General features: G+C 43.3%; 1 long non-coding RNA gene across 1 annotated transcript in view; it reads right to left on the bottom strand.

The window, feature by feature from the left end:
- LOC308464160 overlaps positions 1 to 17,352 on the bottom strand; it is a 65,242-nt gene that overhangs the window by 9,586 nt on the left and 38,304 nt on the right. The window contains exon 2 of the long non-coding RNA XR_013979903.1: positions 12,829 to 12,910. This is a non-coding gene — a long non-coding RNA (uncharacterized lncRNA). The remainder of the gene's footprint in view (positions 1 to 12,828; positions 12,911 to 17,352) is intronic.

Genomic DNA, 17,352 nt, shown 5'->3' with positions numbered 1-17,352 from the left:
CTCCCAGAGGAAGAAGGCTCAGGGCCAGGGGATTGGTGCTGGGATGATGATGTGTGGACAGAGGGAGAAGAGGGAACTGACTGGGAGAAGGAGGCGCCGGAAGCTGAAGAGGTAACAGGCTTTAGTGAGCAGGAAGAGACTGTGGCAGAGAGCAGTCCAGACACAAAGGCAGGAAAGGAGGGGCGTCAGGAGACAGAGATGAGGCAGGCTGCTGAAGAAGCCATGGAGTCTCCCCCTTCTGTTGGAACCAGCTCACTCCCCCACCCCTGGTCCCACAGAACTCTCAAAGAAATGGAGCAATGAGAGGCAAGATGATAAGTCTTAGACTGTTGGGGAAGGAGCCTTAGAGAGTGGTGGGAAGGTGGGAACCTTCATTCTTTGCAACTGCTTCATTGGGGCAAGACGTACTAAGAAGCGTTGCTGTGACCACTCATCATGAGCTGTTTTGTTTCTTTATTGTTTCATTGCTGACCTATGACTGACTCCAGCTCCTGACATTTGGTCTCCAAGGTCCTAGCCTAACGCTCCAACCGCTACGCCACACTACCGCTCATCTTGTAAGGCCCACTGAAATCACTAGGACATACCTCTAGGAAATGGGCATGGAACGACGAGATTCCTCCTCTTCGTGTATACAGGTGTTACTGCATCTTGGGGGCTGCCGCATTAAGCTGTGAGTGATCAGAGTGCTCCTACTTTTTATTCAGAAGTCCTGTTTCCAAGTTAACAAGTCAGGACTTATTGCCTACACAAACTCCTCAGGGAACAGGCTCCAATTCACTCATTGGGATTTACTTCTGAGTAATCACACAATTGGACTATGCACTTTCAATTTGGTGACTCCAGTCCTTTCCAAATGTGCATTTTTTGGCTGCCTTTTCACTAAGCCCTTGGGATCAGTCCCCGCCCCATGCACTAAAGAAGCACAATTTCAGTCCATCTTATCCCCCCCCCCCATACCCAGATTAGAACCCAGCCAAGCAATACACCCCTTTCCCTTCAAGGGGACCTTCACACCTCACTCAAATTCAGACCCACCTCTAGTTCCCCCAGGCGATAAACACAAGCATTGAATCAGCAGTACCATTCCGTGCATCTGCACAAATCCATGTAACAGATGTGAAGAGGCTTGGGAGGGGAACTTATTTTAGATAAGCCAAATAATCTTTTCAATTATCTTTGACTGAAAATATTGTATTTTCTTTTCCGGCATTCAAGAGCATTTGGGCATAAAGCACTCGCCTAATTATCATTATCTCCTCTATTATGTGTTCTGAAATAGTTTGTCAAATATGCTACTATTTTGTTATTTGGGAAGGTTTCCAAAAGCACTTTCCAGCTGCTATATATCTTTGTTACTGGGTAATGGTTGTGGCGGAGGAGTTGGAGTTAATCCATCAGGAAGCAAAACAACCAAACCAAACAAAAAAAGGAAGCAGGAGATTCATGTTGCAAGCTTCCTTTGGGGGCCAGAAGGCTCCAGGGTTCAAGGTGCCTGGGGGCAAGAAGCCCACCCCTCTATGCTTCATCCATCCTGCTAATCAATTGTCAGTTTGTTTGTAGCAGCTGGAAACAATCTACAGTAATCACGGTACTAGAGAACCATCTTGCGAGTGGTGAGTTCATGACTGAGAAGGGACCTTAGGGGCCCTGCAGAATCAGTCCCAAGGCCCGTCTAGTCCAGTATCCTGTTCTCACAGTGTCCAACCAGATGCCAGGGAAACCTCCAAACAGGGCCAGAGTGCAACAGTGCTCTCCCTTCCTGTGATTCCCAGTTACTGCGTAGATGTCAACCTGTCCCTTTTCTTGTGAGGAATCCTATTTGGAATAAGGGAATTTCCCTTAAAAAAAGGAAACCGTTGACAGCTATGAGTTACTGGTATTTTGGAGGCAAACCGCCCCTGACAAATAGCTTCTTGAAATTCTCCAATCTTATTTGTATGAGGAGGGGGAGCATGTCACCAAATTTCTCCAGAGGGAGGGGAGGAAATCTCCAACTGGTTCTTAGAGGTGGGTCTTGCCATTATCAGTAGCAATAGCATAGTTCTGTTCTGTTCTGCAATTTTTGCCTAAGGGTGTGCATTCATTCATGGTGTGTGGGTGTGGGTGTTTGCTGCCTCTGCGAGTGGCAAGAGCAGCAACTGTGATAGCAACCTGGCCAACATAGGGCATTTGCCACAGATGTTCTGGGCCAAAAAGGAAGCTCTCAGAAATGTTATGGGGGGGGGGGCTCCAGAGAAATTTTGACTTGGATCTAACCTATAATTATTTTAAGCAGGAAGCATGTTACACAGTGATGTGATTCACAGCCAGGGGTGAGAGGATTTCCCCCCCATTGTGTTTGTTTATATTATATTATTTTATTTTATTTCCTCTGGCGTAATCTTCCATGAATTCTTCTTCTCCTAAGTTCAGGTTCAACTAGGACAATTTCAAAAAGTGCAATTCCAGATGTGGAGTACCTGCAGCTGGATTTGGCTTTCGTTTCAAGCGTTTCTTTTGGTATCACACACACACACAATGTTCTCCATATACCCATGGAAAGACAGGAAAGAGTGGAGGGAACTGAAGCCCGTAGCAATGCTCTCAACATGTTTTGGATGTTATAAATAAAGCAACAAAGAATTCCTAATTTGTTGATTCCACAATGCCAGTTGATTTGGAAATCTGCCAGATCTGTGGAGAACTTCAGAGGAGGACAATTCTGGAAGCCTCCATGCTTCACCTTCTCCTGTGCCCATAATAAGAGAAGTTGGGGACATCCAATGAAGTTGAAGGTTGGAAGGTTCATGAATGACAAAGTAAAGTCCTTCGTCACACACAGCACAGACTTGAACCACTGAACTTGCTCCCCCGGAGGCAGTGACAGCCACCAACATTCTGCTTCCACTGTCAGAGTCAGTATACTTCTGAATGCCCGTTGATGGAAACCATGGAAGGGGAGAAAGCTCTTATGCTCAGGTCTTGCTTTCAGGCTTTCCAGAGGCATAAGGCACTTTGAGAACAGGATGCTGAACTAGCAAGACTCCACTTATGTTCTTATGCTTATTCCTAGGGATCATGGGAGAGGCATGAAAGCCGTTCAGAGGAGCTCATGCTTCTGTTCATTCTGGAGAGCAAGGCAGTTGTCCTCTGAGTACTGATGTTCCCGCAGATGTTGCTAAAGCCCCGAGCATCACAAATGCAGTCCCCATATCGCACAATACTCCATCACAGCAATCGCATTAGAATTACCCTTGTTTTCAACGACTGCAGCAAGGCAAGAGTGCAGATGCCTCACAGAGGTCATTCACGCAATATTGCATGACCTTGATGAATGGCTAATTTGATAAGAATTCAATTTAAAATTCCATTTGCTCCAACAAACCAGCATTTTACTGCTGTTCAATTTCCCCCCTCCTCCTATAAGGAAAGCAATCTTCAGAAGGAAGATGTTTTCTGAAACCTTGAAGGTGGGGGGGGGGGAGAGAGAGGGACTGAGGAAACTGCCTTTATTTTCAAAGGCGCCACATATCAGTTTATTTTAAATGTAAATTTATTTTAAGGGTGTTTCCACACCCTTCCACACACACACGTCCACGTGAAGTAAATCTCTTAAGCTGTCTGAGATGAAACGGTGCTTGATAAGAAAATACATTCATTGGGCTATTTCTGGAAAGTAATTTATCTGCCATCTTTGTTTCCTGTGGGTGTTCTGTATGTAGGGGTCCCCTTTGGGCCTGGTCTGGAGTCTCGAAGTGTTTCTGGATCCGAGTACCGGATCACAGGCTATATGTAAGGGTGGCGCTGTGTGTTAAACCACAGAGCCTAGGACTTGCCGATCAGAAGGTCGGCAATTCGAATCCCCGTGACGGGGTGAGCTCCTGTTGCTCGGGCCCTGCTCCTGCCAACCTACCAGTTTGAAAGCACATCAAAGTGCAAGTAGATAAATAGGTACCGCTCTGGTGGGAAGGTAAATGGCGTTTCTGTGTGCTGCTCTGGTTCGCCAGAAGCGGCTTTGTCATGCTGGCCACATGACCCGGAAGCTGTACGCCGGCTCCCTCGGCCAATAAAGTGAGATGAGCACCGCAACCCCAGAGTCAGTCACAACTGGACTTAATGGTCAGGGGGCCCTTTACCTTTTACCTTTACCTAGATCCACTTACCTGAAAGCAAGTCTTACTGAATCCCATGGGTCGTATGCAATGCTAATCCTTCTCAGAGTTGGCGCAGTGAAATTGACAGAAATGATTAACTCAGGCTGATTACTTTCAGTGTGTCTACTCTGAGTAGGGAGTAGCTTTACAGCCAGAAAACTTTACAGTCAGGTATAGAGGTGCACTGTATTAATTTAATTTAAAACCCAATCCATTCTTTTCAGTGCCTTACTTATTGAAAACCACTTACCTGAAACAAACATGGCTTGTTCTAAACCGATAAAAGCAGAGATGTATTGACAACAGACCTCTCATTGGTGTGCTCGTTGACCTAATTAAGAGAATTCAGCAGCTGCGGCTGATTTATTTATTTCTTAAAAGGGTCAAGTGGTTGTTTGTTAGGGGTTTTTTTTGAAAAAAAAGATGACAACTCTTAAAAGCTTTTCGTTTTCAAATGTATGATGTTCCTAAGCTAAGCCCTTGTTTCAGCTGTATCAAATCTAAATAAATAGGAGAAGATGATCTGTATTAATAGTTCTGAATGTAGATCGAGATAATGATGTTCTCGGGGAGGGGGGTGATTGCCTTGATTACAGGCTGTGCTGCAGGGAGGGGAGGCAGAAAATTGATGGATAGAAAATTTATATATCAACCACGAGACATTGGCAGAGGTTTGAAGCACTATTTTTTTAAAAAAATGTATCTTCTGAGAGATTTGCAGTTAAAATGCCAGGAAATTTTCATGAAGGCAATTTAAAATAAATAAATTGCAGACTGAAGCAGAAATGTGGTGAAGTGAATTTAAGATTGGAGAAATTGCAGGGAGTTGGACTAGATTAGGCATCGGACTACAACTCCCATCATCCCTAGCTAACAGGACCAGTGGTCAGGGATGATGGGAATTGTAGTCCCAAAACAGCTGGAGACCCACGTTTGGGGGTGCCTGGACTAGATGGTCCTTTGGATCCCTCCTGACTCTACAACTGTAGGGCTCTATGAAATGAGAGAGACAGTAGCTGAATCCTGGCCCAAAGCTGTACAGTATAGGCAGACAGACCTAATCACTGACCTCCAGGATGACTGAATAAATTGGACCCAATCCCTGCCTAGTTTGGCTTGGAGGGTCACCTTAAATTGTCTAGCTATTGGAATACAGCAATGCATTCCATGTGGGGCTTCTTTTGTGCTTGATCTAGAAACTGCAGTTGGTGCAGAATGCTGCAGCACAGCTGGTCACAAGAGGGAGACCCTGTCATCATATACTGCTTTGCTGAGAAATTTGGGCTGGGTGCTGAGTGGCCTAGTTTGCAGACCCTCCAAGGCTCCCGATTTTCCAGGGACAGTCCCTGATTTAGTCCTGGAATGTCCTGCTTTTCCTTAGGTAAAGGTAAAGGGATCCCTGACCATTAGGTCCAGTCGTGACCGACTCTGGGGTTGCGGCGCTCATCTCGCTTTATTGGCCAAGGGAGCCGCCGTACAGCTTCTGAGTCATGTGGCCAGCATGACTAAGCCACTTCTGGCGAACCAGAGCAGCGCACGGAAACGCCGTTTACCTTCCCGCCAAAGTGGTACCTATTTATCTACTTGCACTTTGAGGTGCTTTCGAACTGCTAGGTTGGCAGGAGCAGGGACCAAGCAACGGGAGCTCACCCCGTTGCAGGGATTCGAACCACTGACTTTCTGATCGGCAAGCCCTAGCCTCTGTGGTTTAACCCACAGCGCCACCTGCGTCCCTGCTTTTCCTTAGGATGCCCCTATTTTCATCAGAGAAATGTTGGAGGGTTATGCGACCCCTGAGCCAAGGAGATGAGTAGCTATACATCTGAAGGCAGCCCTGTATAGGGGAGATTTTTTTTAATGTGGTGGAGATAATTCATGATGTGGAGAACGTATGTAGACAGAAGTTTGCTAGAATACTAAAATTGGGGACATCCAGTGAAAATTCAGGGCAGAGAAAAGGAAGGTGTTATTGTTTTTCAAGTTGTGAAATTCACTCCCACAAGAAGTGGCCAACTTGGTTGGTTTTACAAGACGATAACACAAATTCCTGAAAGATAAGCCTGTCAATGGCTACTAGCTACAACAGAGGCAGTAAGCCTCTTAATACCAATTGCTGAGAATCACAAATGGGGAGCACTGTTGCACTCAGTTCCTGCTTCCTCTGGGACATCTGGTTGGCTGCTGTGAGAACAGGATGCTGGACTAGATGGGCCTTTTGCCTAAATCCTGCAAGGCACTTCTTAAGTCCCCCCCCCCCTTGTTTGTTTTCTGAATCTCACAAAGGAACTGCTTTCCACATGCTTGCTTCCGCTCATGGATAGAATACAAAGTGTCAGCCTTCCTGCTGCCCAGATGTTTCCCGAACCTCACATAGTGGTACACAAATGTTGACTTGAGTGCTGTTTTGGAGGCTGAAATCTCCTTGTGTGAATCCCGAGATGATTCATTCAGGTAAACAACAGACTGCATCACGGTTGTGCATTTTGAGATTGGAAAGGAAGGAGAAACAGGTCTGAGTTCTCCCGGCCATGTTGCAAGGTCCCAGCTGCTTGCCGTCCAGATAATGGCCAAGGAAGTAAAAGAGGAGCATGACGAGGGGAAAGGGCTCTTGTGCTCGTGTTCAGCTCCCTGGTTTCCTACAGGTATCTGGATGGCCACTGGATGCTGGACTAGATGGGTCATCAACCTGGTCCAGCAGACTATTCTTATGTTCTTACATTTTTATTTACAGTGATTTTTGAACTGTCATTTTGGTCCCAGGCAGGTGTGTTGTTGTCAGTTGCATTTTACACCAGAGTGACTCACAGGATCCATCTGACATTGCTCTGCTGATGCTTATAGTTGCTAAGAAAAATGAGGTGGGAAGAGCTCAACCCACTATGAATGTTGGAGGAATCCTTTGAAAATGGACTGTTAATCAGATTTCCTTCTGCCTGCCCATCTGATCCCCACTGCTGTTACAAAGACTCTTGCACCTTTGTTCTCCACAGCAAACTTTATATGTTAATTGTTATGTGACTGCTTTGCAATACACTTTTTTTAACATAGCCATTCATGTATTCAGGTGCTGCTTTCTTTTCTTATTTCTAAGTGTTGTTTGTTGCCAAAGGCAGACTATATGCACTAAGGCTGCACTCCTATCCATATCTCTGCAGAAATATATCCCACGGAATTCGGTGAGGCTCACTCACTTGTATGTTTAATCTGCTTCCTGTTGTGAATTTTCAGATCCAGTGGACTGCATTGCTCGTTGTTGTTCTTTCCACATGAAAACAGAACACAGGCTTGTGCAAAATAGTCCTGGAATGTGCAAAATAAACCAATTGCAGCAAAATGGAAAATGGTGGGAGAGGTCCAACCACACAGGAGGAACTTTCCAAGGTGTGTGGTTTTTTCCCCTAGAAAAGACCTAGAGCTGGCTCTTGCCCCAGAGGTATGACTTGAAAGCACACAGTGCAACAATCTCACAGAAACTATGCAGATCTGGCTCAGCTAAGTGCATGGATGGAAAACCACATGGGACCCCCTTGAACTCTAAGGAGGAAAAATAAAAAACAGGATGCAAGTAAATTTACATTCAAAATCTCAATCTCTCTCTATCTCTCTCTGTGTGTATGTGTATCTTGAAGGAGCCTGACTTAGAGTGGGAGTCATCCAGGAACAGGGATGATAGAGAATGCTTCTCCAAATCTCCTTCAGTGAACAGATAGATGTAGAACACTGGAAATCTAAGGAGGCTCCATGTAACAGCAGGGCTGGGGAACCTCTGGCCCTCTAGATGTTGCCACTGTCCGGACCCCCGTGCCCATTGGCCAGGAATAATGGTTGTTGTAGTCCAACAACATCTTGAGGGCCACAGGGCCCCCATCTCTGAAGAACAGAATGCTGGAAACAGGACATGAAACTTGGGCTGAATAATTAAATCACTGAATGCTATACACACGGACACCTGGATAAGCGTTTTAGATGTTTTAGAATGCAAAATTCCTTATTTATTTATTTCCCTGACTTCATCAATTTTCCATACAAAGCGGCATACAAAATTTTAACACAAAATAAATCACGCAGTATGTATGCAATTACTACAGATAAGTACTAAAAAATCAGCAGTGACTGAAATACAATGATAACAGCCCAAATTGATCTGAAACTAATTTTTAGTCAAATCTGGAGAAAGCAGGAACCTTCAGCTGGCACTTAAAAGAAGAGAGAAGAAGAGTTTGGATTTGATATCCCGCCTTTCACTCCCTTTAAGGAGCCTCAAAGCAGCTAACATTCTCCTTTCCCTTCCTCCCCCACAACAAACACTCTGTGGGGTGAGTGGGGCTGAGAGACTTCAAAGAAGTGTGACTGGCCCAAGGTCACCCAGCAGCTGCATGTGGAGGAGCGGAGACGCGAACCCGGTTCCCCAGATTAGGAGTCTACCGCTCTTAACCACTACACCACACTGGCTCTCAAGATTGTAATGTAGGTGCTGAGGAACTATGTCATTCCAAAGTCGAGGCACCTTCACCCCAAAGACCTTGTCACTTGTAGCTTAAGCTTCGCACCAGACATCTGAAAGTAGAAGAATCTTGCACAGATCATCAGCTGTCGGCAGTTTTGTGTGGGATAAGGAGGTTCTGAGCTTAAGTAAATTGTGATCTTGAATTGAACCCCCCAGCCAAAGAAACAGAAAGCCAGAGAAGATCTTTCAACATGGTGAAGTACATTTCTTATGGTATATCCTGGTAAACAACCTGGCCACTGTTTTGAACCAACTGTCAGTTACCAACACTTTCTGTAGGCAACCCCAAAATCTAACATTAGAGCCATTGAGATAACTCATCAGCTGTGATTTGGATCATGCCTACTGCATGTTTTGAAGAGGAAATGGATCTTACATTTTAGCATGTCCCTGACAAGAAGATGCCCTTATGAAGAGTGGTTTTGCTCAGACAATGAGCTCCTGATTGAAGCTCTTCTTGGGAGTCCTCTAACAGCATTCTGCATGAGATCTGCAACCGAATTAGTGTGCACAATCTGAAGAAGAAGGAGACTCACCAGAGTATTTCCGAAAATTGACTGAAAATTGACCCTAAATGCATTTACCTGAAAGTCATCCCACGGAACACAGTGGGACTTCTTAGTAGATGTAAACTCTGCCTCTTTGGGTTCTACAAAGCTTAGTTGGAAGAAAAGTGTGCAACGGTTAAAAGTGAACCATTTTTATTTAAGTTGGAACCACAGAACAATGCAGCAATTGCCCATAGAGAGCTAATAAATGCATCAATAAGTCGTCTGAAACATGAGCAATGCAAGCAATAGTTCCACTGAACCCAAAGAAGGAAACTTGGCCCAGCAGTTGCTTCTGTGCAAAGAACTTGAGTCCCAAAGCACATCAAGAAACAACAGCAAATGGAAACCTTATAAATTCAACATGAAGGACATCACTCTGGAATAACAAAACAAAAAGCCCAGAGTTGGCTTTACTTAATCTTTACCTAGGGGACAATATAAATCTGCATTTTAAGGATCTTATTGACCAGCTTTTATTAGCACCCAGGCTAGTACTAGCTAGATATTGGAAATCCTTAGAAGGTGTGACAATGACCACATGGCATAAAAATGCCTGGCAATTAGCCCTGTTAGAAAATATTATCCACTAAACTAAAAATAGTAAGGAGAATGAAACAAAAAGTCACTTTTTGCGTGGGTTAGCTGACCTCACATCTTCAGAAAGGGTGGGAGTGTGGGTTTTGATCTAATACTGTTTCTCGCTATTTTGTAATGTAAGAAAATAATAACATATGTTTTTCAAAGAAATGGAAGGATAAATTAAGCATGAAGGACATAGTTCTGGAATAACGGAACATTCATGGCAAATCATATCAAACTTACCAAAAATATGATTTTTCCATTCCTGGCTTATTATTATTAATCACCTTCCATATATGTGCCTCAAGCTGATGTACACCAGCATAATAAAACAGCACAGAAAACAAGAGCGAATGACCTTTAAAAACAATGCAAAGCAGAGCCCCCCGGTAAGAGACCTAGTTATCCAGCTGCGAGAGCTCATCAGGAGAAAAATGTCTTCCACTGTTTCGTGAAAAGTGCAGGCAGTGGGTGCCTCTCGTATCTTGACAGGAATGCTACTCCACGAAACGGGCTGACACATGAAAGCCCTACTCCAAGTTACTATGGAGCAGGTTTCTGATATGTTTTGGAACTTGCAAAAGAAGTTGCCCTGCAGACCGCAGTGACCTCTAAGGAAGAAGGTGGCCTCTAAGCAGCATGGTCCTGAATTGTATAGAACCTTATAGGTTACCTTACACCTGGCTTGGCAGCATATTAGCCATGCATTGTGTTGTGAGTTGGAAGGGGTAGGCTGCATGCTTGAGTCCTTTCTAATAATAATAATACTTTCATTATTTATACCCCACTCATCTGGCTGGGTTTAAAAATTCCTGGATCCTGCAAGGGTAAAATCTAATGGAGGATCCCAATGTTGAAACAGCCAGGCCAGCTTCTTGGTAAATTGAAGTATAGGTGGGTTCCCACAAAGCAAGACACAGTGATAACAGGAAGAATCTTTATTGAACTAACAGAACTGGACAACAGGGGCAAAGCAACTGCTTATATACATTTCTGAAGGCCTGGGCCACTCCCACTCCCAAACTTCCAAGCTGCAAATCATAACTCAGAGTTTAAGGGCCAATGGCAGAGGCCCAAATTCTGAAATGTCCTGTGATTGGATATCATGTATCAATTCAGAACACAGGGGCTCAGAATCCTTAGTCCAGACTCAAGCTCAGGCAGACACAGACCTCTGAATACATAACAGTAATGTCTCCCTGAGTATAGATTATTAAAGTAGCAAAGGAAGTGGCTCTGGCCCGGAGAGGAAATGGTGGGCCTAGGGCTTTTTTTCAGTTCCATCACCTCTCAGATGGGAGCCATTGCCATAATAAGAGGACAAGGGAAGCATTATCTTATAGTGAGTTCCAGCAACTCTTTTTCTAGAAAAATAGCAGTGGGTCGGCCACCCCTACCTCTACCTCACTGCTTGTTAGAAGGACAAGAGCCAGAGTTTTAGTGTGTAAGCTAGAAGTTAGGAGCAGGAAGCAGGTTGGGCAGCTGAGAGACAGAGTCATGCCTGATTTCTGCTGAGATCCAAGGCTGCAGCTATGGGACAAGTAAGACCCTCTTGGGGTGTTAATGCTGTGAGCCCCTCCAATGTAGGCTCGGGTTGTATATATGTGAAAATAAACCATATATCCTAAAGACACCACAGTCTCCGCTGTCCCTCATTCTGAGGAAACCAAACGCTAGATAAGAGCAGACCCTACAAGTATCCCTGTTTTCCAGGGACAGTCCCAGGTTTACAGAAGCTGTCCCGGTTTCTGATTTGATTTCATAATGTCCCACTTTCAATCAATCAATCTTTATTGCGGTCAAAGACCAGACAGCAAAATTAACAACAGCAACATCCACTTCAAATGTCCCGCTTTTCCTTGGGACATGCCTATTTTCATCGGATAAATGTTGGAGGGTATGGAGTTATGTGACCCCCAAGCCAAGGAGATAACTAACTAAACAACCTTCAGAAGACATCTGAAGGATGTACCTGTACAGGGAAGTTTTTAAATGTTTTATTATGTTTTATATATATATGTTGTTGGAAGCTGCACAGAGTGACTGGGGCAACCCAGTCAGATAGGATGTTGTTGTTGTTGTTGTTGTTGTTGTTGAATAGGACTCCCTATTTTCATCAGAGAAATGTTGAAGAGTATGTAAGCATCTGGATCACCTAGAAGCTCCAACAGTTCAGAGTTTGGGTGTCTTTCTGATCTATGGGCCTGTCAACCAATGATCCAAGTAGCCCAGTGAGACTTTTATCACTGAGGGTGGCTAGGTGTGAAGCTCATAGGGCAAAATGGCCCTCAACTCTTATGGCCAGGGTCTTTTAAAGGCCCCATCCGCCTGCGGGGTCTTGTAGGATATTCCCAGTTCCATGAGATGTGGCGAGAGCACCACTGTGAGATGAAGAAGCCCTGCCTCCCCATTGCTTCAAGAAGAAGAAGAAGAAGAGGAGGAGGAGGAATTTGGATTTGATATCCTGCTTTATCACTACCTGAAGGATTCTCAAAGCAGCTTACATTCTCCTTTCCCTTCCTCCCCCACAAAAAACAGTCTGTGAAGTGAGTGGGGCTGAGAGACTTCAGAGAAGTGTGACTAGCCCAAGGTCACCCAGCAGCTGCATGTGGAGGAGCAGAGATGCGAACCTGGTTCACCAGATTACGAGTCTACCGCTCTTAACCACTACACCACACTGGTTCCTGAGCCCCTGCAGTCCCAGGCAAAGTCAATCACAAGGAGACATGCACCGGACCTGACTAAAAAAAGGAGAAAAAATTCAACAGGACTCTTTGGAAACCCACTTGTTTTGTAGGGTGCAGGGGTAGGAGGTGGATGAGGCTCACGCAGCACTCGTTACCTTCACCAGAGATGGAGAGCTAAAGTATTTTCAAAGCAAGGAAGAAAAACCTGTCATGGATACAGAGTCATACCAAAGCCATGAAGAGCACTTCAATATATATATCTGACAGTGGCCTTGCTATCAAGAATGCTTGTGAAGGACTTGCTGGAGAGTACCAGCTTGTTTATCAGCAAAATGAATCCTGCGTGCTTCAATTCTTCCTTAACATACCTGTTTCAGGTTCAGGATGCACACATTTCTGGGTCTACATCACACTCGGGATTGTCATCGTTTGGCTGCTGTGTTGCATAATCTAACAAAAAACAAAGAGAAGAAAACTCCATTTAACCTTGCTGCTTAGCAAATGGACCTCTGCTTCCTGGGTCATCAGAGGTGCAAGAAAAGTGGAAGAGGGGCATCCAGCAGAGAAAATGGAGACTCTCTTTTCCCTGGGAACAAAAAACTTCACAATGTTTGGCTGCAGAGCAGAAGCTGCAGGATCTTGACCTCTCTGTGTCTTAGAAGTATTGATTGTTGTTGTTTTTTATCTTTAGTAGAGTATAGATCTTACTGTGATTTATGTGGGAACTGTTCAGTTTGGTTGAGTATTTGCTTAATGACTACAGTGGTACCTCGGGTTAAGTACTTAATTCGTTCTGGAGGTCCGTTCTTAACCTGAAACTGTTCTTAACCTGAAGCACCACTTTAGCTAATGGGGCCTCCTGCTGCCGCCGCGCCACCGGAGCACAATTTCTGTTCTCATCCTGAAGCAAAGTTCTTAACCTGAAGCACTGTTTCTGGGTTAGAGAAGTCTGTAACCTGAAGCGTATGTAACCTGAAGCGTATGTAACCTGAGGTAACACTGTACTTTTGTTATGGTGTAGTTATGGTGTAGTTCTATATTTTTTCATGTTGTAAGCTGCCTTCAGCATAGTTTGAACTGTGGAAAGGCGGTGTCAGGGAACTGCCATCAGAAGGAAGGGAGGTGGAAGGGCTCACACAGGTTGGGAGAGACTCAGCAGCTGAAGAGGGAACCAGTAGGGGGAGAAGAGCTGAGCTGAGGGAAAGTGAGCAGGAGGGATGGCTCCGAGACACTTCCAGCGAAAACAGTGGGGACGTTTCAGGACCTCCTGTAGGGACACCCACTCCTCGCCGGAAACTTTTTTTTTTTAAAGCAATTTATTGGGTTTTACAATAGAAATAAACATAATAAACAATATAACATTTGTCTTAACATAGTTTCACATTTTCTTTGGACTTCCTCACATCTCCCGCTCCCACTTTCATCGTTATAACATTTTGTCAGCAATTTATCATCTTATTTAGATTCTTATATCCCTTCTATGTTTCATAATCTTATAGTTCTCGAAAGGGGTTAAATTTTCACAGTCTTTCTTATTTTCTTAAAAGCTTCTAAATTTAGTGGTGCTCAGTTATTTTGGTCTAGCATCTTATTTAGCATTCACTCAAATTACAATGTTTTTGTAAATAATTCTTAAATTTCTTCCAGTCCTCCTCAATCCTCTCTTCTCCCAGGTCGCGAATTCTGCCGGTCATTTCAGCCAGTTCCATGTAGTCTATCAGTTGCATCTGCCATTCTTCCAGTGTGGGTAGATCTTGAGTTTTCCAGTGTTTTGCGAGAAGTATCCTTGCTGCTGTTGTTGCATACATAAAAAATGTCTGATCCTTCTTTGCCACCCCTTGGCCGACAATACCCAAAAGGAAAGCCTCTGGTTTCTTAGTGAAGGTATATTTAAATACCTTTTTCAATTCATTATAAATCATTTCCCAGAACGCCTTCACTTTAGGGCAAGTCCACCAGAGGTGGAAGAACGTTCCCTCACACTCTTTACACTTCCAACACTTATTATCAGACAGGTGGTAAATTTTTGCAAGTTTGACTGGGGTCATATACCATCTATAAATCATTTTCATTACATTTTCTTTCAGAGCGTTACATGCAGTAAATTTCAATCCATTACTCCACAACCTTTCCCAGTCCTCAAACATGATATTATACCCAATGTCCTGTGCCCACCTTATCATAGCCGATTTAACCGTTTCATCTTGTGTATTCCATTTCAACAGCAAGTTATACATCCTTGAAAGTACCTTGATCTTTGGTTCTAACAATTCTGTTTCTAGTTTCGATTTCTCCACCTGGAACCCTAGTTTCTTATCATTTTTAAAAACTTCTTTAATCTGAGCGTAATGTAACCAATCTCGCACTTTGTCTTTCATTTTCTCCAAACTCTGCAATTTCCAATTGTCTCCATCCTTTTCTAGTATTTCCCAATATTTTGGCCATTTAGCCTCCATATTGGGTCTTTTTCGGGCCTTAGCTTCCAAAGGTGAAAGCCACCTTGGTGTTTTATTTTCCAGCAAGTCTTTATATTTTGTCCAGACATTAAACAGTGATTTTCTGACAATATGGTTCTTAAAGGCCTTATTTGCTTTAACCTTGTCATACCATAAATATGCATGCCATCCAAAAGCATTGTTAAACCCTTCCAGATCTAACACATCAGTGTCTTCAAGAAGTAGCCAGTCTTTTAGCCAGCAGAACGCTGCGGCTTCATAATACAACTTTAGGTCTGGCAGGGCAAAGCCCCCTCTTTGTTTTGCGTCAGTTAGTATCTTAAACTTAATTCTGGGCTTTTTGCCCTGCCAGACAAACTTAGAAATATCTCTCTGCCACTTCTGAAAGCACTCCTTTTTGTCCAAAACCTGAAGTGTTTGAAATAAAAACAACATCCTTGGCAATACATTCATCTTGATAGCAGCAATTCGGCCTAACAAAGAAAGTTTCAATTTTGACCAACTATCTAAGTCTCTCTTAATTTCTGTCCAGCATTTTTCATAGTTGTCCTTAAATAGACTTAGATTTTTTACTGTTATGTTTACCCCTAGGTATTTTACTTTCTTAACCACATTAAGTTCCGTCTCATTCTGAAACCGTTCTGACTCTGTATCAGTCAAATTTTTCCCCAAGACCTTAGTTTTCTGTTTATTTAATTTAAACCCAGCCACCCGACCAAAGTCATTAATCAGTTGTAATACTCTTTTCGTGCTAGGCTCTGGCTTCTGCAGAGTCAAAACCAGGTCATCTGCAAAAGCTTTTAATTTGTATTGTTTCTGTCCGACCTGAATTCCTTCCACCAACCGATCCCCTCTAATCATATTCAATAGCACTTCCAGAACCGAAATGAATAACAAAGGGGAGATAGGGCAACCTTGTCGTGTCCCTTTTTCAATTTTGAACTCTTCTGTAACCACATTATTAACTATCAATTTAGCTTTCTGTTCTGAATATATCGCCTCAATCCCATTCTCAAAACCCCGTCCCACTCCCATCTCTTTTAAACTTCCCATCATAAATTTCCAGGAGATATTGTCAAAGGCCTTCTCCGCGTCTATGAAAATTAAAACTGCTTTTGTATTTATATCTGTTTGCAAAAGTTCCAAAATGTCAATAATGTTCCTTGTATTAGCAAACAGATGTCTACCTGGGAGAAAGCCGGCCTGGTCCTTATGAATTACTTCATTTAAAGCTTTTTTAAATCTAGTTGCCAAAATGTCTGCAAATATTTTGTAATCCACATTCAAAAGGGAGATGGGACGATAGTTCTTAAGTTGTGTCTTTTCAGCTTCCGACTTTGGTATTAATGTGATGAACGCTTCCTTCCACGACTCCGGTGCCCTCTTCCCCTCCATAATTTCATTGCTGACCTCCATCAAAGGTTGTATCAAATAGTCTTTTAAAGTCTTATAGTACTTGGAGGTCAGCCCATCTGGCCCTGGAGATTTGCCAAGTTGCATGTTCTGAATGGCTTGTTCAATCTCCTGTCGTGTTATTTTAGAATTCAGGATTGTCCTATTTTCTTGTGACAATTTAGATAGTCCATTTTTTGCCAAAAATTGTTTAATCTCAACTTCGTCTTGCGGCCCTTGGGTGTATAGTTTTTTGAAGTATCTCTGGAAACACTTTCTAATGTCCACTGGATTCTGAATGTTTTTTCCATCAACCTCTAAGTTTGTAACTGGATCTAAACGCGGCAAAAAGGTGTATAAATCAAAGGCTGGATGATGTGGAGCTATACCAAAATTTCTTAGCTGGTGGTGGAGCCTGCTCGCCGTTAAATCTCGGCATAACCCCTATCTATCGTGCTCCGTCCTATTTAACATCGCTTATAGCCGCATCTCACCGATATGCCTTCATTAGAGCCAGGTTCAATGTTTTTCCAACAAATGTGCTGAGACATAGATTCACTAAGGGCCAAGTCCCTTCAATGTGTGCTTGTGAAATGAAAACATCTGAATCTTTACATCATGTTATGTTTATCTGCCCTATGTACAGTTCAGCTCGTGCTAGTATACTAAACTCCATAATCCAGCCTATGGCTGACAAACCAGTAGACCTACAGCTTGCCTGGGTTCTTCAAGATGTAGATCCTTATATTACTCTACAGGTTGCTAAATTCCTAACAGCCGTTCTCTCGTATAAGAGACGGAATGGAATGTTAGCTGATTATTGATAGTTATAAGAATTTTTGATATTGACATCAGATATTGATTTTAGCGTAGTGCCCAAATTTTTAACTTTAATCTTAAATTTCTGTTTTGATTTGCCAATATTTGTCCTTGTGAGCTGTGAATTGTGTTATATTACTTGTGGCTTGTACGAGACTGCTGTTTTATTTGATTTGTTTTGTGTGTTGTGCTTTATGATGGGCGTAAAGCCGAATAAACATTTTT

This window comes from Podarcis pityusensis, assembly GCF_964106645.2.
Source record: "Podarcis pityusensis genome assembly, chromosome: 15".
Lineage (NCBI taxonomy): Eukaryota > Metazoa > Chordata > Lepidosauria > Squamata > Lacertidae > Podarcis > Podarcis pityusensis.
This window is presented reverse-complemented; position numbering and strand designations above follow the sequence as displayed.